General features: G+C 42.7%; 1 long non-coding RNA gene across 1 annotated transcript in view; it reads right to left on the reverse strand.

The window, feature by feature from the left end:
- The window catches only part of LOC138247420 (uncharacterized), a 92,509-nt gene extending 79,437 nt beyond the window's left edge, over positions 1–13,072 (reverse strand). The window contains exon 1 of the long non-coding RNA XR_011194499.1: positions 12,987–13,072. This is a non-coding gene — a long non-coding RNA (uncharacterized lncRNA). The remainder of the gene's footprint in view (positions 1–12,986) is intronic.
- Between the last annotated feature and the right edge of the window lie 11,578 nt (positions 13,073–24,650).

A 24,650-nucleotide genomic window follows, 5' to 3' on the forward strand; every position in this document is an offset into this window, starting at 1 on the left:
CCTTCAGTTGGGGTGGGGGCATAACCATGCCCATACTGGTTGGTAGCCACCAGCCCACTATTTTTTATTTGTTTTTAATTCCCTGGCATCTAATAGGCTTTCTGCCCCCACAGGGAGTGGATCGGAGGTAATTGCCCCATCTGCTCACTTGTGAGCAGAACAACTTTGTCCCTATTTATTTGGGGTGGGGGTCTGGCCATACCCACACCCTCTTTTAAAAAAAAAAAAAATCTTCCCTGGTCTCTGGTGGGGTTTCTGCTTCCCTTGCAGGACAAGCTGGTCTAGTCCCAGCACACGGGAACCGTGGCCGAGGGCGAGACCAGCTTGTCCCAGGCACCGTAGGGGTTAAACAAATATGAGAAACTGCGATCAACCTCAGAATGTCTTCTCTCCACCAACTTCTGATTTCTTTTCATAAACCTTCAAAGCAGTTTCCTCCTGTACTCTGGCTCTTGGTCAGATGGGCTACGTCTTTAGTTGGTATTGACATTTCCCAGTTTGGGTCTCACTCTTCCAGGGGTTCTATGGTTTCTAAAGCCTTGAGGACATTCTTGGTTGGTTGACTGATCCAACAAGAACATTTTTAGAACATTTTACTGTAAATCCGTTGAGACAGCAACTTCAATTGTGGTTGATTTGCTTTAAACTAGCATAATGGGAGCCACCGGCCTTGACATAAAATGTAGATTTTCCTAATTAATGAAGGAAAGTCTTGATTTTTTTAAAGACACAGAGGCGAGTATTATCCCACCACAATCATTGTTAACGTATATTGTTCTATTCCCTCCCTAACGGTGAATCAAGCATTGCCACTGGCATCATCAGGATCCATCTTCAGAATTCCATGGAATTTTATCTCCAAGATCCTCAGAATTTCTCTACGAATTTCTTAGCTATGAACTTTTGCCAAGAACCTTTATCGTTTATTTTAGCAATTGCTATTTATTGTTAAATTTTCCTTTGTTTTATGGTTCATCCTAATCTGCGTGCACAAGAAAAGGGCTCCGCTTGCAGTCAAGTGTGTACTCTATAGTCAGTTTAATTACCTTTTTGGTGCTCACTATTTTTATTTTTTTTGTCCCTTAGGCCAGCCTGGTCCTAAGCCTTTCGGGATTTGTAGTTCTTGACTGCTGCTATATTATTAAAGCAAGATTAGAAGGCATAATACTCACCTCCGAGTATTTAGTAAAATTAAGCCTTTCCTTCATACATTGCAGCAAAGACCTACCTTAAATAGCACTTATTTGGAGAGGACACACGAGTCTGCAGTTTTTTGTGACTGCCTTGGAGGATAAACATGATCTGCTAACTATTTTGCTCCTGAACAATGTAAGGGTACTTTTGAGAGGAGTGGATGCTTGCTTAGGATATTACAAAGGAATCCATAGAGATCTGACCAGGTTACATATCATTTGCACCCTCTAGTTATAGCATTTCTAGAAAATCATTTTAGGCTAAGGACAGGGTTTTTTGTGTAAGTGTCAGAGCACTGAGGATGACGAATCTGTGAAGAAAAGTTGAATTAGAATTGAATTTAAATAATTTAGCCAATAATTTATATCCTAGCAGATAAAGAAATTACACAGGGGAAAAATTATGTGATGAAACTAACATTGGTCCACATCAGAGATTTTTAGCTCCACAGCCTCTCTAGTTTCTTTACGTTTGCCCTTGATGGACACTGGGGAATGGATGTTAACACGTTCTCTAACCACAGTGTAAACAAATTTAGGACTTAACTCTCTATTAAGTTAATGCAATGGGAATATTATATGTACAGTAGATGCTGTTTGGTTTCTCCAATTCTATAATTTCTTACTGAACTTTGTGCAAAAATACATGAGAAAGGGGTGCAGAGAAATTGGCATCTGGGGACAGAGCAACGTAAGACCAACTAAGAGGACAAGAATCAGGATGTGGGACATAGGGCTTGTGCCTATTGACAGCTGACTCTGCTAACACTTGCCACTTAACCTCCACACAGACACATAAACTCACAAATACAAAAAGTCCTAAAGCCTTAAATATGAAAAAGTATTGTTATCTAAATTCAGTCTTTGAGGTCATTGATTGTAAGAAATCGGGTTACTGGGCTGAAACTGGGCTGTAACAGCAACCAAAATCCCCATCAGGTTGAAGTCACAAGCAACCTCAAATTAACCTATGCTTAACCCTCTGGTAGCTTAGCACAAAATCAGTCAGGCTTAACTTAGAGACAATGTGTAAAGAATTTATTCAGTACTTCAAACAGTAATAAAGTGAAAGACAACGCAAGAAACATACCACACCAAAACATAAATATAGAGTGAAATGTAATAAATTAGCCAAGACTAAAAACAACAAAAGTCTATTTATTTGAACCAGAGATACGCAGCTTGAAAGATTTCAGTGAATATAGCTCCAAAAACCACAAAGTGCAACTGTGGATATTTGGTTGTGCCAGACTGGGACAAAGTCACATGTTCAGGCTGACAGCAACAGAGCACAAGCTTCTACAGGGACCCAGTTAGGCCTGCTAAGCAAGAGTACCTTAATTCCTGGTTGCAGAGCAATGAGAAATCTTTAAGTTGAGTTGCGCTGGCTGGCATAGAGAGACCATTGCTAACGATGTGAGATCCTGCGCCAAGATGCATCGTGCAGCGACATCAGTTAACATCTGTAGGAGCTTGCAGTGCAAAGTCCAGCATTGTCACTGAGGAAGAGGCTGGGGCTTATAAAGACTTGTCTAGAAATGCATCCGTGCACCATTGACTGGTGCTGGTAAAGCCATTTGGGCTTGTGAGTACTTGCTTTGATAAGCACAGTGCTGCGTCAAGCTGGGATGGTTGTCTTTATCAAGATGCATCACACTGGGACAGGCTGGGGGAGCTGCTGAGGTGATGCGCCTGTCTGCCTGCATCAGGGCTGCAAGAGGGTGTGAAGCACTGAGACAATTGTGGGCTTCAAGATTTATCGTACTTATTCAAGTTTAAGGAGCTGTTGAGGTGAAATGTGGTCCTGCATCAAACATTCGTGGCACAGAAAAGCCTGCTATGTCCCTGCAGCTTGAGAACAGGAGGTCAGCTGACTGACTCTCAGAGATCTTTGAATACTCGGACATGGAGAGATGTTTGTTTCAGCTGGGCAGCTCACAGCAGAAGGGTTCTGGTGCAGAAACATCAGTCCATGGGCAGCAAAGCACATCAGCAGGGAGCAGGGAGAACGTCATAAGTGAACAATCTTTCTCCCTGTAGTGATCTCAAGAGTTGGGGCCAGAGGTTCAATATTTATATCTGGTGCCTACTTTGAAGGAGAAACTTTCAGAAGTCTCCACCACTCAGAGGTTCTTGGAATTTCCTCCCTCCCAGCCTTTGCTCCTGATTGTCTAGGGTTGCAGTAGACTGGAGTCAAATCCCTTTGTGAGTGTGCTCAGACACAGCCTTTGTGATGTGCAAGGGTGAACGGTGATAGCCCCTGCCCTTCTTTAACTCAGAGTAGCTATCCTGGGAAACACCTACATTCATTTTGTCTCAATGTCTGAGAGCAATACACAGAAACCAATTGTCAGCTACATCTAATAACGTGACCCAGAAATAGGCTGCAGGCACCAATTGGCTGGGACAGGAAGATGTCAACTTTCTAAAAGTGGCATTTGAGAAATTGTGAACAAAAAGCTGACTTTGCCATTAAAGAGGGTTTTTCATTGCAATTCCAAAGACACCAAACCTGAATTGCCAACCTGCTTGCAATTGGAAGTTATAGTTTATTCAATGTAATAAGGTAACTCCAATGTTATCTTATAAGAAAGGAAGGCCTTACAGTAGTAAAAAGTGAATGTGGGAGTTTTTGACTTCCAGGCAATGAAAAACGTAAAAATACATGTCCAACCTTTAAAATACACTGTACTCTGCTCTCTGACCTTTGCAGTGCCTACCATGGGGCTCCTTTATACTTTGAAAAGGAAGGTTTGGGCCTGGCAAAAGGTTTACTTTTCCAAAGCGACATGGTAATTTAAAACTGTATACTCAAAAGCAAGGAGCCAATAAATGTTCTATGCTCCAAATTATCATCAGTAAATAATTAAAGGTGCCTTTTCACAATACGGTTCCCCATGAAATAAGGGTCCTGTGTTATTTATTCTCATGCATTTCTCATTTCCCATACTTATAGTTCTTTTGCAGCTGTGCACATTACTCTGCTAATGACATAAGGGGCCCAACATGTACATCCCACGGGGTGAGACTCCTCACCCTCGCCAAAAGGGATATGATGACCCTCAGGTCCCTTTTATGGTGTTTATTGTGTGTCTGTATCTACTGTGATTTCACAGTTTTTACATGTGTGGTCAACTGCCTGGCCTGCTGTGTTTCTTAGCATTGATCACCTATTGGCAACCGCTTTGGCACCTACTGCATGGAGCGTAAATCTCGCCTAGTTAGAATTTTTTTTGAATCTGCATATCTTTGAGATTACATTTCTTCTCCCTCCAGGTTGGATCATACCTCAGATAGGTATTTTAACAGTAAGAGAACACTAATCATTACAAACGTGTTTTGGTGTAGGGTAGGGATATGTGTTCCTGAAGAAGCACCAAGGATATGGCTGGACTGAGGGGTGCAAAATATGTTGACCCTACCAAATCCCCCTGAAGGCTACCTGGAGACCTTACGCCCTTTGGGTAGCATTCCATTTTTGTTTTTAAGCCTGTCAAGGTGAACACAACATTAAATGTTATTTAGGTACCCCATAGACAGGTTTAACACTTTTTTTGTCTCTCACCTTATCACCAGCCTACATAGAACAAACCCTCACAAACTAGGTCATGATTAAAGTATAAATAAAAAAGATCTACAAAAAAGTGCCCTTTCAACAGGCCTGTCGAACACTGCAGCACCAGTCAGATGAGGAGCATGCCCTATGATAAAGCATGGCATTAATTTGGGTGTGTGGTGGCACCAATTCATGGGTACAAGAACTCCATGACAGTTCTATTCAACCTCACATCTATCTATCGTTTCTTCTAGGAACAGCACCTTCAGTTGTTTACTGAGTTTAAAACTACACTCGTAGGCTGCAATGGCAGGCTTGAGACATGCTAAAAGGGCTACTTAAGTAGGTGGCACGGTCATTGCTGCATGTCCCCTAGTACCATTTACTTTTCAGCATGCAGTATCACTTGACTAGGGATGTACTAGTAAATTAAATATGCCAATTTCAGTGTAAGACAATTTTACCATGTTTAATAGAGAAAGCGCTTTAACGCTTGTCACAGAGATAAAGTGCACATAGTCCAAAGGACAGCAAAAACGTTATCAGCAGAAAGTCAAGGAGGAAGGCAAAACATTTGGGTGACAGACTCTGCAGAGAGGGCCAAGCACAACACTGATCCATTGAGGATTATAAGTTAAATGTTTCTATTATGATCAACGGGCCAGTATGTATCCTTGAAGAACTATTACACAAGGCATGTAAGAACAAGGTCCATATGCCAAGAGGCATTCATTCACAAAACACTCAGAAACAAAGACAATTGGTCTGTTTGCCAATGGTGAGCAAGTGATACAACTGACTTTGCAAGTGTCCAACCAGCAGTGTTAAACATATAGAAAATAGTTTGCTATACTAGTTTAATGAGAAGGAATACAAAAGGTAAAAACAGTTGGAAGAGAAGAACAACAGCCAGGGACTACCATGAAGTACTAAAAGGCAAATGATATGTAAAGATGCAAATAGTAAAATCTGTCTCTTTATATCAGCCATGCTGGAATAGAAACGCCTGCTCTGAGCAGGCTTTAAAAATGACACACAAAAATGTCACAGTGGACTCTCATAGATTCCACTGAGCCATGTTTCTGGGGTTCCTAACGGAGGAAAGCCTCCCTTGCATACAGTATGCCTGGCGTAGGCATAATGTGGCTCAAGGGTTTACAAATTGGGACAATGCAAGCAATGCACCACTTCATAAATTTTGTGCAGCGTTTTTGGCAACCTAACACCAAATTAGCGGCAAACAAATGACACTAATGTGATGCTAAGTGGCGCAAGGCCTTCCTAAACCTGGACCAAAATTTAGAATACACCTTAAAACTTAAATAAGTGCTTATGGCAAGGTGTTGAACGTTTGAGTGTCTTCAAAGCAGCAGATAGAGTAGATGGAGGGTAAATGAAACAGCCTTACTTATAAAATGAATTCTGCAGTTCTGTCTGGTTCCATCTCAGATATAGAACTGGGAAATGAGAAGACTTGTAAAGTCAGGGGTGCACTCTGACAACTCTAAGCTTTGAGGGAGGGCCTGTTTCTGTTTCATCCCAATTGCAGTCCACAGAAAACATCCCAGTCATTCCAGAAATCTTTAACATATTTAACTGTAAACACATTTTACACAATGTTAAGAATTAGCTTGACAGAGTTTACAAGGTTTTCACAAGTAGCACTGGCAAAGAAAGAAAATAGATTTTTGAGGCACTTATCTGCAAAATTACTCTTCTTAACTCTGTAGTGACAGACGTTGAAGGTAGAGCTCAAATAGATTTGTTTGAAATTCAGTGCTTTGCTAAGCTTTTGTTCAACTTGTACTGTCTAGAAGAAGAGTAGTAGAACAGTCTATTTTGTAAGACATGGAGGAATTAACACAAAACTGAGCGTGCCATGGACAGCCCCACTTTCGGACCCTTAACAAAAATCTGCTCCTGTGGAATGGGCCTCAGTTAGAGAGAGGTGTTTCCGTGCATCTAACCTTGAAAAAATCTCACTGAGGATGTGACTACTGGGTGCTAGACACTGGGGGAGTGAATACATTTGGTAGGATGTGATAGGACAATGCACCCTCTGATTATTTGTTAAGGGCCATCACTGGCCAGGAGTGATGTCGCCGGTGTAGTTTTTTGAAGACCTTAGTCCTTGCAGGATCTGTGCTACTCACCACCGTGGACCCGATACCGCTCGTTTATTACTTGATACACAGTGCTCTTTATTGCTTACATTTGGACCTCTGCCACACAGGACATCTGGTTTCTTTCTAGAGTCTATGAGCACGTTTGCAAAATGTAAGGGCAGTCACTGTGCCTGCAGGAGAATATTCTGGAAAGATAACCTACTTTTCAAATGAACAGCAACAGTAAATCACTGTGGGTCATACCCATCAGTCAGCAAATGAAAGACACAACACAAGACTGAAAGGGCCAGATAGTGAGGCTGGTTTTAGTCAGGCACTGTGCGTAAGAACTTGTCCAGTGTTGTAGGTCCTTGGAGAAGTAGTGGAGAAGTACCACATGCTGGTCTCTGAGCACACAGAGAAAAGTGACGTTGTTACAGTAAGAGCCAAAAAAGCAGTAGGAATGTCGGAGGCCAGTGTTGGCTGCCTCTTCCCTCCCAATGAGTAAACATGCAACAAAGCAGCAAGGCTGTCATGGCAATGAGAGTGGAGCAATTCACATTCATCTGGTCACTCATGGTCTCAATGGAGCCGTGTTTAGTTTGAGCCGGTGGTTGCCGGTGGAGGGCACTGGCACTTATTTTTGAGGGCCGGCACTTATTTTTCTGCATCAGGCATTTACTGTGAACAATAGACACATGCAGGAAAGACGGAGGAAAAGAAAGACAGAAAAGCATCCCAGAGGGAGAAAGCAGAAAGCTGCAAGAGTGAGCTGAAGGGGCAGGGAGTGGCTGTAAATGGATTAAAGAGGGCTAAGAAGCCTTTAGGATTACGCTGCCTCGAATTCTGTGCATGCACATTGAATTGCAGCAGCCGCGTGTTTCAGAGAAGAGTTGTGGTCACTGCACGTTTTTATTTTAAAATTAACCACTGCCAAGGAGCCGCTTTTAAAACAGTCTGCTGACTCTGCCTTGTCAGGTCCTGCTGCCTTGCTGTCCTCTTGCTCTGCTGAGAAGTGCTCTCCAAGGGCTTGGAACTTCGGCGCACAGCACACTGGATTGACGCATAGCCGAACCGGAACGACGCAGCCTGTCTTCCTGCGAGAAGGCTCGATGCAGCGCATGCCGTGCAACAGAAATTTACCTGCATCGCCCACCAGATCGACGCAGCTCCAGTGACTTAGTCCTGCATGTCTAGGATTTCTCCGCATTGTCCCCGGGGGCCCAAATACCCCGCAACCCAAAGAGGATCCAAGTCTGTTCTCTGGAAATCGACACAAGGTCCTGGCTGTGTGAAAAATATCGACGCATCGTCTGTGTGCACCTGGAGAAACCGACGCACTCCTCCCCGTTATCCACGCATCTCCCCCTCTGCGGTCCCTTGCGGATAATTTAGACACAAACCAGGTACTTTGTGCTTGCAAGAGACACTTATTGCTTTGAAGAACTTAAAACTCTTTTTAACATTCTTTTAAGTGATATTTCAATGTTTCCTTATCAAATATTGATTGTTTCAACCTTATTTCACCCAGATAAATATTCTATATTTTTCTAAACCTGTGTGGTGTATTTTTGTGGTGTTTATACTGTGTTATTGCATGACTTATTGCACAAATACTTTACACATTGCCTTCTAAGTTCAGCCTGACAGATCAGTGCCAAGCTACCAGAGGGTGGGCATAGGATAATTTGGATTGTGTGTGACTTACCCTGCCTTTAGAGAAGGTCCTTGCTTGGGCAGGGGGTACCTAACTACCAACCAAAGACTCCCATTTCTAACATGATGTTATTACGTAGATCAACTGTACTGTGTCTATTAATCTTGCATTGATTTCAGGCAGTTTCAGTTATGCTGGGATTCATACTGTATATGTGGTTTTTAGATTTGGCACAGTAGTCCACTGCTGCTTCTATGCTTTTTTCCGTTTAATGCTCTCATTAAGGGTGGCCCTTTAATAGGTTTGGTAATTCAGGGCACCTGGAAGATCATTATGTCTAGAACGACATCACTGTGGTTTAGAAAAAAATGTTCTGAGTTGGGAAAGCAAATAATCTGTGGAATTGGATTAAATACAGATAATTCCACAGATTATTCATAATTCATACTTGGATTTTTACTCGGAGATATAGGCAGCTTTAAGAAAATGGTGTCCCTTTGGGTAAATGGTCCTGGTAACCCTTGTTACTGGGTCCAGCAGAGATTATGAGCATTTCCTAGTGAGGGCCTAGTTATCATCTTTTAACAAGGTCTCAAGTACTATCATTCTCTACATGTTTCTTCTTTTGCACACATGGAGTCTCATTAATTATACACTATGAGCACTCTAGTGGGGCTTGATCGCTAACTGGGTACATGTTTCTAATACTTTTTGAATATTTCAAAAAACGCACAAATATTAACCATAATAAACAAATGACAACACTTTTTGTGGTTGGATGTCCACTTTTTTTTAATTGCAAATCATAGATTTTTGGATGGATGCAAAAAATATTTTTGGGGATGTTACTTAATGTGATTTGTACAGGTGCTCTTTTACATCTTTATTCCCATCAATCACCAGTCCTTATTATGTACCTATTCAAAGCTATTACAATCTCCAAATACACAAAAAATAGATTATCTGGGTCGGAGAGATCTGAAAATTATTAATTCATTTCTTCTCAGGGGCAGCATCTAATCCATTAAAGATCTACTGTAGTAGAATAAATAGAATAATGTACAAATGTGAGTGAATTGTTATCAGATTTGTCGATGCTCCAACTAAATGGCCTAGAAAAAATATTTTCCTGCTTTTTAAAATATCCTGTGGAGCAATCCTCCTCGCAGGTAGTGTGAGAACGTCAGAAATGGACATACCACAAATAGCAAGTAAGACCTTAAACTAAACAGCAAATGCAGCCACATTACTAAATATAAGGGGCCATATTTATACTTTTTGATGCAAAACTGCGCTATCGCAGTTTTGCGCCAAAAAGATTAGCGCCGGCTAACGCCATTCTGAAGCGCCTTGCGGGCGCCGTATTTATTGAATGGCGTTAGCCGGCGCTAGCAGACCGGCGCTGCCTGGTGTGCGTGGAAAAAAAACACGTACACCAGGCAGCGCCGGCGTTGGGGAAAATGGCGTTAGGGCGTCTTAAAATGGGGCAAGTCAGGTTGAGGCAAAAAAATCGCCTCCACCCGATTTGCGCCATTTTTAACGACGCCCAGAAGCCATTTACATGACTCCTGTCTTAGTAAAGACAGGAGTCATGCCCCCTTGCCCAATGGCCATGCCCAGGGGACTTATGTCCCCTGGGCATGGTCATTGGGCATTGTGGCATGTAGGGGGGCACAAATCAGGCCCCCCTATGCCAAAAAAAAAAATACAAAAATAAATAATTATACTTACCTGAACTTACCTGAATGTCCCTGGGATGGGTCCCTCCATCCTTGGGTGTCCTCCTGGGGTGGGCAAGGGTGGCAGGGGGGGTCCCTGGGGGCATGGGAGGGCAGCTGTGGGCTCATTTTGAGCCCACAGGTCCCTTAACGCCTGCCCTGACCCAGGCGTTAAAAAGAGGCGCAAATGCGGGGTTTTTTGCCCCGCCCACTCCCGGGCGTGATTTTTGCCCGGGAGTATAAATACGACGCATTTGCGTCGCAGTCATTTTTTTAGACGGGAACGCCTACCTTGCATCTCATTAACGCAAGGCAGGCGTTCACGCAAAAAAATGACGCTCATTCCTCATACTTTGGCGCTAGACGCGTCTAACGCCAAAGTATAAATATGGCGTTAGTTTTGCGCCGAATTTGCGTAAAAAAAAACTACGCAAATTCGGCGCAAACGGAGTATAAATATGCCCCAAGGTATCAATTCGGCACACATGGAGAAAATGCCAACAGGTGAAGTAGATTTAGAATCTACCTATTCTAAATAGTGTTGGTAAGTGAGGTATACCATAAATAAATGTGTTGGCACACACTGGTACTTACTTCAACAAATACAGACAGGGTAGGAGAAGTTTCACGGAACCTGTCATCCAAAGAGTGGTCATGGGATGGTTTACTTCAGTGCAGAATGCCATCATACTCCACTCTACCCTGCACCTGTTTCAAATCTCACTTTCAAAGTAAATGTGCACTTCATTCCTGAATCCTACTCCTCATGGGCATGGCAGTGCTGTAATGACCCTCACAGAATATCCATTCAGACATGCCTCTGAATAAAATTCGTAGCTTTTTCTTCAAGTACTGGCAAATAGGAGCTTGAAATGCAAAATCTGACCCCGATCTAAGCACACTCTTCTCAGTTCAGTTGGGCTCGCTCAATTTACGCACTCATTTGGCTCACTGGCGAAACAAAAAATGCAAATTAAAAATATTGGTCACGTCTGCTATGGATCAAAATAGTGGAGAGAGCGCATGCAGCAATGTACAGCACCATCAGTGCCTTTTGCTTTTCAGATGTGCCCAGGGCCAGAGATCCTGTAAGGTGAGGTAAGACAGCTTCCTTAGAGTAACATCTCTAAGTGATATCAAATACACATACAATGGCATGAACGTCCCAAAAACAATCATTTTCGTACTGAAAGCGTAGCACTCTGGTGGGCACATGGGGCTAAACATCTGAGAATTTGGTGCAAGCCAACGCAGCAACTCATCTTGCTGTTCTGCCCTTCCTCAACAGGAAAGGGCAGCAATGTGCTGTGTCTATGAGATATGGTGCATTCCTTTCCCTTCCAAGTACGCTGGTTCCATTTTGAACACAAGCACCCTTGCCCCATGGTATGAGGGTGTCTGCATTATCTGCAGGAAAAGGCACCTTCCTGCACTAAAACAATCCAGAGAGGCTTTTTCCTCTGCAGCACACATAGTGGAAAAAAATAGGAGAAATAAAGATGCATGCAAATCCATGGGTGTTGCGTGGGAAAACCCACCTCAACACCTATTGAACACTTCCCCAGTGCAGACTGAGGCACGGCAGCAATTTGTGCTGACTTCCCCTACTCCATACCTATGAGGCCATTCAAAGCCATGCAAAGTAGCTTTGCTTGGCCTCATAGATGTGGTCGAGAGGTTTGCTCCTAAAATGACACAACGGTGGTGCAAGTCACTCATAAATATGTCTCAAGGTGTTATGCATTGAACATTATGTTACAGTGGCTATTATTACTGGAATTAAATCAGGGGCCGTATTCTAAACAGGTGCATTGGCTCAGAGAAGATCTATGTGCCTGTTGGAAAAAAGTTTACACTTAACTTAGAAACTCTCTGAGTTAGTTCATCAGCAGTATTCAGCACAGCTCAGAAACAAGAGACCTTTCTTGAACCACTGTGCAGGCAGCAAGAATATCTGGGTGCCCTTTTTTAAGTCAATGTCTGTCCAAGGAATATACACTTAGGCCCATAATTATGGGCTTTTGACGCAGGGCAGCACAGCAAGTCACATAACTACAGTACTCTGGCTCAAAGGGGAAGGAGATGAATGCCCATCACCTATGGCATACTTCTCATTCCTGTCTTTCCCCACTGTGATGGTGCTGTTTTAGCAGCCTAGCTCCAATCCAGGCACCTTGCACAATGATGCAAGGATCTCACCTTGCATGCAGGATTGTTTTTGTACAGCTGCAGGAAGGAGCACCTATCTACACAAAATCAGTCCTGGTAGACATTTTCCTCTTTCTCATATATGCTGCTGAATGCAACACACATAGAAGGAGAAAAGACACGAGGAGCAACAAGGTATATGGTATTTAGCTGGAGCATCTAACATTCTTGCACCATGTTTGCATGTTTCACACACCCTCAAATCATAAAGCTTAGTGCAGGGGAAGGCGTGGGGAGGGGGAGTATACTTTACACTTGTATAGACCTCGACCTGAGTTCACCAGAGTGCTCACACACAGTAAGATCTATATTTTGCTGTTGGGGTTTGACATCTTATAAAATAGCCTAGATGTGAAAGATTTTTGGCAACTTGATGTATCTGCTTAGACGTGTAATAAGACTCCTAAATTTAAATGACTCCAGTATTTATTTATTTTCTAAAGAAATACACATTTCTTTACCAGCACTTAGCGGCCTGGTATTACTAATATTTAACAGTTTCCCAGGAAGTGACCTGCTGTAGTTAAAGTAAATGTTTCTTTGCCTTACCTCAAGTTTCCCTACTCCCGAGCTGCAACTGGATTGTTGTGCCAATGGGAGACGTGGCATGGATATATAAGGGAGCAGGAAGGCATGAGGAGAATCACCATCCTTGTAGGTGTGACTGATTTATTGAATGTGAGAACATTCATACTTCAGTGTTATTTGTCTTTTATATTTGGTATGTACTGGTTGAGCCACTTGATTGATGACATGATTGCTGAGTGCTCAAGATCTGGTCAATTACACAAGCGCACTAAATCACTACATATAAAAACTCTCAAACTTAAGTACCAATAATGGGGTTCTTTTCACTGAGGGGATTAAACAAGCTCAAGTTATCATTGTGATTTTGAGCCCTAGGGATTTTATATCTGAGTTAAAATGTCATACTATATATTTATATCGACAAGCAAAGGACCTAAAACACGTGTTAGGGAGGGACATAAATTAAAGACATCAATAACATACCCTACATGCTGATACTCAGCAGAAAAACATTTACCTCAGGTTGTTCCTTCAGTTTTACTGTCTCTGTGCTCCCTATCAGGTTCAGTGCTTAATTTGTAAATACAAACATTCCAGTGCCCAAAGCTCTCCTCTGAAACATGCAGCTGCTGCAATTAACTGTGCGAGCACGGACTACTGAGGCGGCGTAATCCTTAAGCCATATCAGGCCTCTTTAAACAATTTACAGCCACTCCCCGCCCCTTCAGCTCACTCTTGCTGCTTTCTCTCCTGGTGACACTTTTTCACTTCCTCCCTCTCTCATATGTGTCTTTTACTCGCAGTAAATGCTTGAGGCAGAAAATAAGTGCTGGTGCCCCGCACCGGAAACCACTGGCACAAATTAAGCAGTTACGTGTATGTATAAATATATGATCTACTTACACTCTCACAAAGCTCTGTCAACTTTGCCAGCTCTCAGCATTCCATAAAATGTAAAGAAATGTTCCCAGACCTCTCCAACACCCCTCCCCCACGTTCCTCTCTATGTAAAAAAACATCATTTGGCTTATCTTATCATTTTCCTTATTAACATCACACCTAAATGTGATATCTGGACCCTACCCCCTTTTGCCATGCCCAGCTGAATCCTCCCATCCACACGCACCGTGGGTGCTCCTGCTCGCAAACAGAGACTTAATAGCAGTGGTAGAGAGCACCTAATCATGGAGAGATTAAGCCCCGTCCGCCCATTCGGTCCAAGCAGTTGAAGGTGGTGGGAGTGCTGTCTCAACAACTTAACTACTGACAGACTTTTATTTAGTGGAAGCTTCCAAAAATGCCCAAGTGCGCCTTTGGAAGTCTTGACTATTAAATCTTTGAGGTGCCAGATTCTCTTTCCTTCATCCACCCTATTTCTTAATGAGTTAATCTTCATTATTGGATACTACAATTGCAATGGCTTAGAAAATATCAACACAGCGGCACTTTTGAGGACCTAACTGCCAACAAAACTCACATCAGAAGGCCTCAGCCACTGTGGCCTCCAAATTATGGCAGTGACCAATGGCAACCTCTGTTATGGCATCACAGTTCAATCTTAATAAAGGAGGCAACTTGACTAGCCTGGGTGCCTGATGACGTGCATGTTCTATGCTGTTGTTACTGGTAGAAGGAAGAAGTAATGAAACTAATAGTCATGGTCTCACTGTGTAGGAAGTCATGACTGAGGAAAAGATGTACAACTTTTGCAGGAAACAGGGGAGGCCCCAAGTCACAATGCCATGAAATGTGAAAACTGTGGGGGAACAAGGAGGAAGGCCCAATGTGAGACCACACATGTGGCTGAATATTAAACAAAAATTATATGACCATAGCAATAGGTGCTTTGGATTGACAATTTATGGCAAACATTTTGGTATCCATTAAATCATGCATATACGCATCTTCGGATTGGGAAAGTGGGCATTCAGACATTGGCCGATGGGCTGGTGCTTCAGGGTCACCTGTAGGCTATGTTTTTTAAGAAGGTCTGTCAATTTAAATTTAAATTTAAATTTACTGTTCAGTTAATTAAAACCATTATAACCAAAGGCTGTGCACAGCATGTGGTTGGCTGTCTGCCTGGATTTGGACGCAATGCTGTGCTGCAAGTGAGGCCCTGCAGATAAACACAAGCCACGCACAGCCAAGGCCATGGACGGCATGAGGTTAGCTGTCTCTAGATGGCTGCCTATGGAGAGTTGGATGAAGGGCCTCGCTGTAAGCCAGGCCCTGTGGCCCACCTCATGTCGTGCGAAACTAAAGTCCATGAACAGTGTGGGGTTGGCTGCCTGTGGGGGTGGGTTGACTGCCCCTGGATGGGATGGCCAAGCAGCCGGCCTCAAATCCTCTGCTATGCAAGGCCAAAGGACTTGCACAGCATAGGGTTGGCAGCCTGTGGGGAGGCCAGGCCCCACAGGCAAGCCCCTGCTGCCCACAGCCAAAGTCCATTTGTGCTTAGGGATTGACTTCATGTATGGTAGTAAAGTATTACTTTACATTAAAAAAATGTAGAAATTACTTTAAAAAAACAAAGGTTAAAGTAACATTATGGTTAAGTGTGATAAAAGATCTGTATTATTTAAAAAAGAACCCTTAGAAATTCTCTGAAATAACAAAGGTTACAGTAACATTATAACTAGGTGAATACGTCAGTGACAACATTAAGGTTTTGAACTATAAAAAAACAGAAATGTACCAGTTATAATTAGCAGAGCTCAAACTCCCACACTGCTTCAGTGTCTGTAGATTTTTGATTTTTTTAAATTATTTTGGGTCTTTCAGTTTCTGGTCTGGGTTCACGAACCTGAGGCCCTACCTGAAGTTGGCTGGCCTTAAGGTGCACGCTTGGCTTTGTGAAAGCAACAGGGTCCAAAGAACCTACAAGAAAAAAGGGATTTGTTCCAACAAGCCAAGGGAGCACTTCTAGGGTCACCCACTCGCCTGGGGGTTAGAGGATTGTCTCTTAGACCCATAACACCCACTTTCATTTTTTTTTTGCGCGAAGTTGGTGCCGAACAATGTATTATCTAATGGCAGCTGCAACAGTACTTTTCCTGTCATAGCTGTTTTTTCTGAAAGTTCTGGTTCATGCACTAGAGTTTGGATGATAGAAGAAAATGCTCCCTGTTAAAAATAGATGTATTTATTTTTTAGATTTTTTGAGACAGCTCACTGTTATCAAGTCCTGTATTGCAATCTCTTAATGATCAATGGGCAGTACATATAAAACTCCCTCTCTTAATATCCTGTTGAATACTTTGTTGTACAGCAAATGTATCTAAAAGTATCATATATGTTTATATGATAATAAGCCACGGGATGCCTATGAGTGAATTTTAGTTCCAGGCAAGCTTAGTTGTAATCTGGTTAGCAGTTTTCTAAGGGACACGTCTGTTATTGCCTGCCCACCCCCACCCCCACTGACAAGCTGAAATGTTCTCACTTACACCATTTGATCAATAAGTTTTGTGCAACTCCAAATATATAGGACAATCAAAAAAGTAACTTTTCAATGCAAACTGATTACTAGCCATAATTGCAGAGTTGCTTTTAGTGATAATGACTATGTAGAAGCAGCTTTTTGGTTTGCTTAAGGCAGTGGTGCTATTTAACAAAACACTATAGAACTTGATAATCAGATTGTGTTATTTCCAAAGATTGTTGTGCTGGCCATTACAGAAATGAGGCATGTCTCCTGAAAAAAGTGACAGGCTGAATTTTGTCATGAAAGGGAAATAAAAATACATGTTCTAGACATGATAGCAAATAAAGGAAAACAAAAATAAAATTAAGCAGCTATTTATCTGGCTGCTGGGTAAATAGTGAATATTTGCTGCTATTTACGAATTATGGACTATTTAGCCAGAAGCCTTGAAAATAACAGAGAGACCTCACTATTTACTTGGCTGATAGCTAAAATAGTAGAGAGCTCCCGGTCAAATAACAGAAAAACTTCACGATTCACCAGGCTGTTATCTAAATAGTTGAGATTCTGAACTGTATGTTGGACAGTCATGTAAAATAACTTCACTATTTTTCCTGGTGCCGGCTGAATATTGGAGGTTCTGCACTGTTTGGCTGGCAGCCGTGCAAATAGCAAAAAAAGATCAATATTTACTCAGCCACTTGCTTAATAGTAGATATTCTGCACTGTTTGACTGGCACAGGGGATACGTGAATGGTAGTGGGGTGGTGAGTGCACGTGAGCGGTGTGTGGTGATGGGCGTGCTGGTGACGGAGGTAGTGACTGAAGATGTAGTGCATGCAGGTGTGAGTGGAGACGAGACTGGGAGGGAGGAGGGAGATGTGGAGGAGGGGGACACAGTGGAGGCAGTGGAGGCAGTGGATGTTGGTTTGTCTGCATGGGTATGATGCTTGTGTGAGTGCCTGTGGGATGTGTGGTTCTTATGTTTGCCTGAGCCACTTTTGTGTGTTGAGGTGTGTGCATGCTGGTCTGATGATGTGCTTGGGATAGGCTGAGGTACAGGGGATTGGGTCTGGGTGGAGGGAGTTGGAGGGGGGAGGCTGGACACAGGGACAATGGCTGCCATCAGTGCTGAGGCAGAGCCTGAAATGCTCTCTGTTGGGCTGCCTGGCCAGAATGAATGCCCTCCAGGTATGCATTTGTTTGTTGCAAATGCCTCTCAACACCCTGGATGGCATTCAGAATGGTAGACTGCCCAACAGTGAGGGATCTCAGGAGGTCAATAGCCTCCTCACTGAGGGCAGCAGGGCTGACTGGGGCAGGGCCTGAGGTGCAAGGGGCGAAGGAGATGCCTACCCTCATGGGTGAGCAGGCACGGGACACACACTGAGGGGCTGCTGGGAGGGCGGTGCTGGTGGGGGGTGGCGGCTGTACCTGTTGATGCGGGGGCACAGAGGGGCCGGCCACCGCAAGGGAGCTCCCTTCAGAGGAGGAGTCGCTGTCACTGCTGTCACCTCGTGTCCCCGCCGTGGAACTCCCCTCGCCCTCCGTCACACTGGTGGCTTCAGACTCCATTGTTTCGCCCTCCAGGGCCAAGTGAGATGCAGCTCCCTCCTGCTCCGGTGCCACTGCTCCTCCGCCTGATGATGCTATTGCACACAAGAACAGGGAGACCACAAAAAGGGGGGAAGACAGAAGAAAGTCATGTTCAGTGCATGCAACACCACTATCGTTGGCGGACACTACAGACACAGCAGCCCTCTGTACTACACCATGCACTTATAGTTCCTAGATTATTCACATGCCCATGGGGTTCAAGGCCTAATCCTGATTGCTGCACACATGGAAGTCACAGGAGCCTGACTAGGTGTAGATGGCACTAACCACTAGTGGGGTTGGGTTTCCACTGAACCTGCCTCTCAAGGGACCTTGCCTACCAAGCTCGCCCTGGCCTAGGGGAACCCACTGCCCACCTTCCCCACCCAGACACCTCGTAATGCGCACAGAATCAGATGAATGTGACTGTACTCACCCCCTTGTGGCTGCTGTGATGCCGGTAGCCATGCAAAAAGCAGAGGAACTTCGTTGTTTTCAAGCTGCTATCTAAACAGCTTACATTTTGTTTTATTTTGCCTTATGTAGATTTCACCAGAAAGAATTGCAAACAAGGAATGAATACTATTAGCAACGAACTCCTTCTGAAACTTAGGGTCCTGATTTATAATGATTTCTTTCAGAAAAACTGGTAGTAAATTATGCATGTACTTTCTGTGAGTTGGATAGCGTTTCTCAAACCGACACTGTTCGTGGGTTCAGACAATTCTGAATCTTAAGGGGTCAAAAACTGACATGCCTAGTTAATATTCATTAGGCAGGTCCCAATATGTGCCCCTCATTGATTGTCTCACAGAGATGGTGGATTGCAATTGACAGCAAACCATCATCTCTATGATTGTATTCCAAAATGGATTTTTTTTTTCATGCAGCGTGGTCCTTAAAAGGACCAATGCTGGTTGAAAAAATTCTTCCAGTTTTGGAAATTTGCTCCTGCCTGTGACTGCCAACATGATTGTCAAAGGGAAAGGGCATTTACGGGTACTTTTTCACCTCATCCCTTTGCAAACTAGTTACCACCTCAACTCGGGGGTGGTTACCTCATCAATAGTTTGCAAAAGCAATTATAGTTAGAAACCATCAATAAGTACTTTCTGAATTGGAAAGGGGAGAAAACATACTCATAATAAGGGTTTTGTACTTTTGTTGTCACAAACACTGTGATTATGTGACAAGAGGTCCTTAGTGCTGGAACTGTCTTAGATGCATACACTAACCTATAGGTCTAAAGGTCGCAAATGTTGAATTTTTTCAAGTTATTTTGAGTAGATTGGCATGGAATGCCACTCCATCACAGCAAGGGTCAAGGCATAGTGACTTGGAAGGCCTTTTATGGAGCTATCTCATGCTTCCCAATGGTCCTACTTATTTCTTTACATTTACCTGCAAATGTGACTAATGATACAGATGATAAGAAGATTTGCAAGACTAGTCAAAGCTGTTTACTTTTCTAAAGCTATCTACTCGCTCTTGCTCACAATACCATGGGATTGTACCAGGGCCAGATATAGGATTACAAAAAGGCTCTATGTTATCAGAATACCACTTTTCTACAGGAAATCAGGGAATTCTGGAATTATTGATTCTGATTCAGTGCAAATGAGCAAATCAGAGTAAAACATTTGAAAATAATAATGCGTAAAAGCAGAAACTAGAACTGGAAAATGTATCTTAGTGGCATAGAAGCATCTAATATTTAGGATTGTTTTATTAGAATAGAAACAATAGCATACAGACCCCTATGAAGTGACCAACACAGTATAATTAAGAGGCTTTATTAGTCTTATGACAGAAGGAAGAAAATCCATGGACCCGATTAGAGTTCCGAGGATGGAGTTATCTTTGTCATGATGTGGTGAATAAAAATGTACAGGTGTCTGCTGGTGCTGTGGACGACTTACTACATTGACAGGAACTGCTGTCTTGGCAGTTCCTATCTATGCATGAAACATTTGAGGGACAGCACTGTCAGACATGATGGCCAGCCAGGAAACTTTTACGAACGTGTTTATTTTTCAAAAACAAAGTCCCAAAGCATGAGTTTGTTTTTGAAAAACAAAAAAAAGCTAATGGCCCCACATATTGAGAATGTTTCCCTAGTGTGACACAATCATCATTAATTTTACATGTCCTTTACAACAGCCAGGTTTTACTCTAAATAGACTAGACATTATAAAGTAATTTCTTTGATGGCCTCTACTCTGTCAGGACATCAGAGGAAGTATTCCGTCGAGGAGCCACAAGCAAATGAATTGAACTATAATTAACTGAACTGATTGTTATTGGAAAATGAAAGAATTTTCCAGTAAATCAGGGAAATATGTGTAGGCATCAAAGACAAATAAGAAAAGATACTCACAGAGATTTTTATTAATTTACTTTATTACAGATATTGTAAGAAATAAGACACTGAATAAACATTCTTGTGACCTACAGATCGATAATTTCACAGTTTAACTTTAATATTAATTTTCCACACAGGCGATGTGGATCTGCTATTGAGGTTTTAGAAGTGATTTGTTGTGATTCTCTTTAAATCATCATTTTCTGGCATTAGCTCAAACACACCCTTTGTGCAAGGTGATGGCTCTCACAGCATTACCAATAGTGTTGGCTTCAAGCATAAGTATTCAAGAAAAGGACACAATGAAGCATGAGAACTCAGCACCTGTCTGCCATCATCCTTCCCTAACAGTCATCTGGCACAGACAAAAGAACAGCCCTGCTTAGGAACTTTGACACATTTAACAAGGAAATCCCATGACTTACCCCTGATCCTAACATCTAGAAACTACCAGTGTTGTAGTTTAGCAGCGATTAGATTAGGCATTTGCAGAAGACATCTGTATTTAGTAACTATTATGAACATTTCACGGAATCCATTTTGTATTCATGGCAGACATTTTCTCTGCCACATGCTGCCGTGTGCTCTGTCCTACCTTTCTGTTAACTACTCTTGAAATCTGCCTAGTGGCAAGTTATATTTAGCATCTCCCACTTTCGCACATGCTCAGTAAGGTCTGCAGCTGTTAGTCCTTGAAAACTGTTAGCTCCTCCTACCTGTTGACTGTGCATTTTCCACATGACCTTACATGTATACAAGTCTTGCTTCTATAATTGTACCACCTCCTTTTAGCGCCTGTGTGGGTATAAAAGGACCATGCTCTCTCAGTTCAGTGTGCTACTTTAGACATTACCTAAGGGTGCTGTTTGAACTGTAGTACCACCTCATGAGGTTAATAAACTTTGTCTTTTATTTCAGTTCCTGTGCCAACTTCTTCCTACATGGTCTAAGGACTTTGTGCAGAGAAAGGTGAACCCCTTGCACTAGTAGGCCTTGCTGAGGCTTACTTCAACAAATTGGCGCCCAAACAGGGACTCATCGATGACTCGGATGCCCAACGGATTGGTCGCGATGAAGGATTGGGATCTCGCTGCGGACGATCAATGCCTGAGGAGACCAGAGTCTTGGCAACCACGGCGTTTTTCCCTACTTTCTGATTTGACCATCCATGTGGCGCCGGTCCTCGACTGAGATCCTTTTTGTTCATTCGTCATGCAGTGACCATTTGGTCGATTTTACAACTTGGCAGTTGGAACCTGGACACCCTGTGATTGGTAAGAGCCGTTTTACGGCACTTGCTGTGGGTTTTGATGCCTTTGTTTGGTAATGTAGTTTAGCACTACTTACTGTGGCTCTCGTATTTTGGGTGACTAGTCAATTTGTGTCTTTTGAATTGATATATAAATTGCAATTTATATAGGCAGGTAATGAGGAGAATTTTCTCCAATTTAATTTTGATTTGAACTGCACCTTAAGTGCTACTTTGATTATAATATTGCATATTTTGCACTATTTTTGGCATGCCTGTTTTTAGCGCACTTCGTAGGATGTGTTGCTTTTGTAATGGTACCAATTTGAGACTGGAAGAATCGCAACCGGCACCCCCAGAGGGGACGCCAAATAGAGATATGTATGTTTAACATGGTCTTTCTTCTATAATGTACAGCACATTATGGAATATATACACTTGTGCGGATCCTGAGTTACGTTGGCCTATGCATGGGTCATTTGATTTGCGAAAGATTGAGTATGTGGAACAATGTATGTGTAAGCGAAAGTCTAGGCAAGATATGTTTGACTGTGTACGAATGTGGGAGAAAGAAGTGCGTGGACGAGTGAAGCGTGAGCAAGCCTTGCTTGAGAAAGAGCAGCGGAAGAATGTATATGTGAAAGCATTGGAAATGAGAAAGAAAGAAATAAATGACTTAAAGGAGCTAGAAGAGAAAGAACGTAAATTACAGGTAACTGGCCAATACACCGTTAGGCAACCTCTCTATCCTATCCTTAATAAACCACATGATGATTTATTGTTACTAGATCGCCCTCCACCTCCGTATGTCGTTCCTTCTGCCCCTCATGAGTTAGTTAAGGTTTCCAGTTCGGAGCAACAGAAGATGCGAGACAGTCGTTCTATGTTGCCTGCTGACCGTGCGTCTGAGCTTAGATCTGTTGCTCGTAAAACAATTCGTAGCGTTGTCTCTGCTTCTGAACTTTTAGACAACATGAAAGGGTGGACGGAAAAGGAGCAGCTATATTTTAGTGAGGCATTTGGCTCAGAAGTTATTGAACTATATCGGAAATATTCGGATGAGTTAGAGCCGGATGATGTAGCAGCTGATCATAAGCAAATGAGTGATGGTCTTTTTGTTTTCTCCCAGGTGGCTGATGCAATCAGGCGTTTGGTGAAATTATGTGTTACGGTATTCGGCTTGCAAGAGGAGAAAAGGGCTGTGGACGTAGTTGCACGGACATCTCAGACCGGTGGGGTGCATTCTTCCATCTTCGGAACAGATAAGACTGTGATAGTTCACGCGAAACCAATGCGGGAGGCCGTGCCTTTGTATGTTCCTCCTAAAGGATTGGGTGCAAGTGATGACAAAACTTCTGTTGATGCTAAGGGTTATTTTATTTATAATTGGTTGTATACCCCTTGGAATAGGGCAGATGCAATGGCACTTAAAACAGCATTACCTGACCCGCGGAAAAATCCAGCCGACTTTTATGAGGAAGTTGAGGGAGCAATTAGTTCTTGTACTATGACTTTGGCTGACATTGATTTATTTTTCGGATTGATATTACCACCAGATATGTGGAGAACTGTTCGTAAAATTGATGATCGTGCAGTTTTTGGGGCGTCATGGAAAGAATTAGAACAGATGGACGGGGATAGGGAACCTGCGAAAAAGCCATATCAGTTGATTCTAGATCTTCCTGCAGCCATATTAGTTAAGTTAAAAACGATTATTCCCCCTAAAAAGATAGATTGGACTGTTTTAGCGTCTTGTAAGCAAAAGGCAGATGAATCGGTCTCTGATTTCTTTACATGCTTTGAAGAAGCATTTCATGATTTTAGCGGTCAGTTATTGTCAGATGATACGGGCAGACATTTGTTTGTCGATAAATATGTTGCAAATCTGTTACCAGGAATAGCTAGTCGTCTAAAAGCTAGTGAAAGTTCATGGACTACCTCTACTCCGGTTTCTCTTTTGACTATGGCTCAGTATTATGAACGTCAGGAATTAGAAGCAAAAGGTAGCAAGGACAAAAAGATTAAAGAATTAAAGACGAAGGTTAGAGGTAGTGATAGAGGTGGACGTGGATCTTATGGTTCTTCTTACACTCGTTCGAATTTGTCTGTTGATCAGTGTGCGTATTGTAAGAAATGTGGGCATTGGGCTGCCGATTGTCCAGCACTACGTGTTCAGCAGTGTTCACGTGGTCGGGGACAAATGAGAAATCGCTCAGGATATTCAGGACCTAGAAGAAGCACGAATGATCATGCTAGGGTTGATGCTAATGTACGAGGGCAGGATGGGTTTAACACTTTTGATAGACGGAACCAATACCAGATGTCTAGCTATGTGCAGCCTGATTTCCAAGATTCTGCTTATGCATAGGATTGCCTAGAATGGGGTAAGGAATCAGTTGAAGTTCCAGTAGATCAGAGGGGTCCCTATGTTACAGCACATGTTTTGGGTTCTACTGATCAGTTTCTGGTTGACACAGGAGCTACTCGTAGCGCCTTGTCCAAACAATTGATTCTAAGAGCTCCCCTGTCTGGCTTAACCATTGCATTGATAGGTTTCGATGGAACACCTTCCCCTAGCCCATTGTCACAACCACTTGCATTCCATGTTGATAAATTTACTGCTCCATGTCAATTTTTGCTTTCTCCAAATACACCAGACAATATTGTGGGTCTTGATATGCTCAAGTATTTCAGGGCTACAATACGATGCTCTCCTGAAGGGGTGCGTGTTATTTTAAATTAAAATCATCCTGTGATGGAAAGAGTTTGTCTTGTTAAAGAGGATATTACATTAGCTTCACTCCCTAGTACTTTGTGGGCTACTTCAGATACTGATGTGGGCCAAGTGATTATTCCACCGGTACATATTAGTGTCAAGGAGGGAGCTGTATTGCCACGTTTGCCTCAATACAAAATTTCACAGGAGGGCGAAGAAGCACTCACACGAATTGTGCATCATCTTATTGCAGTTGGAGTTGTTGAGGAAGTTCTGTATAATGTTTGTAACAGTCCGATTCTTCCTATTCTGAAAAACGATACTGATACTAGGAT

Source organism: Pleurodeles waltl, chromosome 7 (genome assembly GCF_031143425.1).
Source record: "Pleurodeles waltl isolate 20211129_DDA chromosome 7, aPleWal1.hap1.20221129, whole genome shotgun sequence".
NCBI classification, from domain to species: Eukaryota; Metazoa; Chordata; class Amphibia; order Caudata; family Salamandridae; genus Pleurodeles; species Pleurodeles waltl.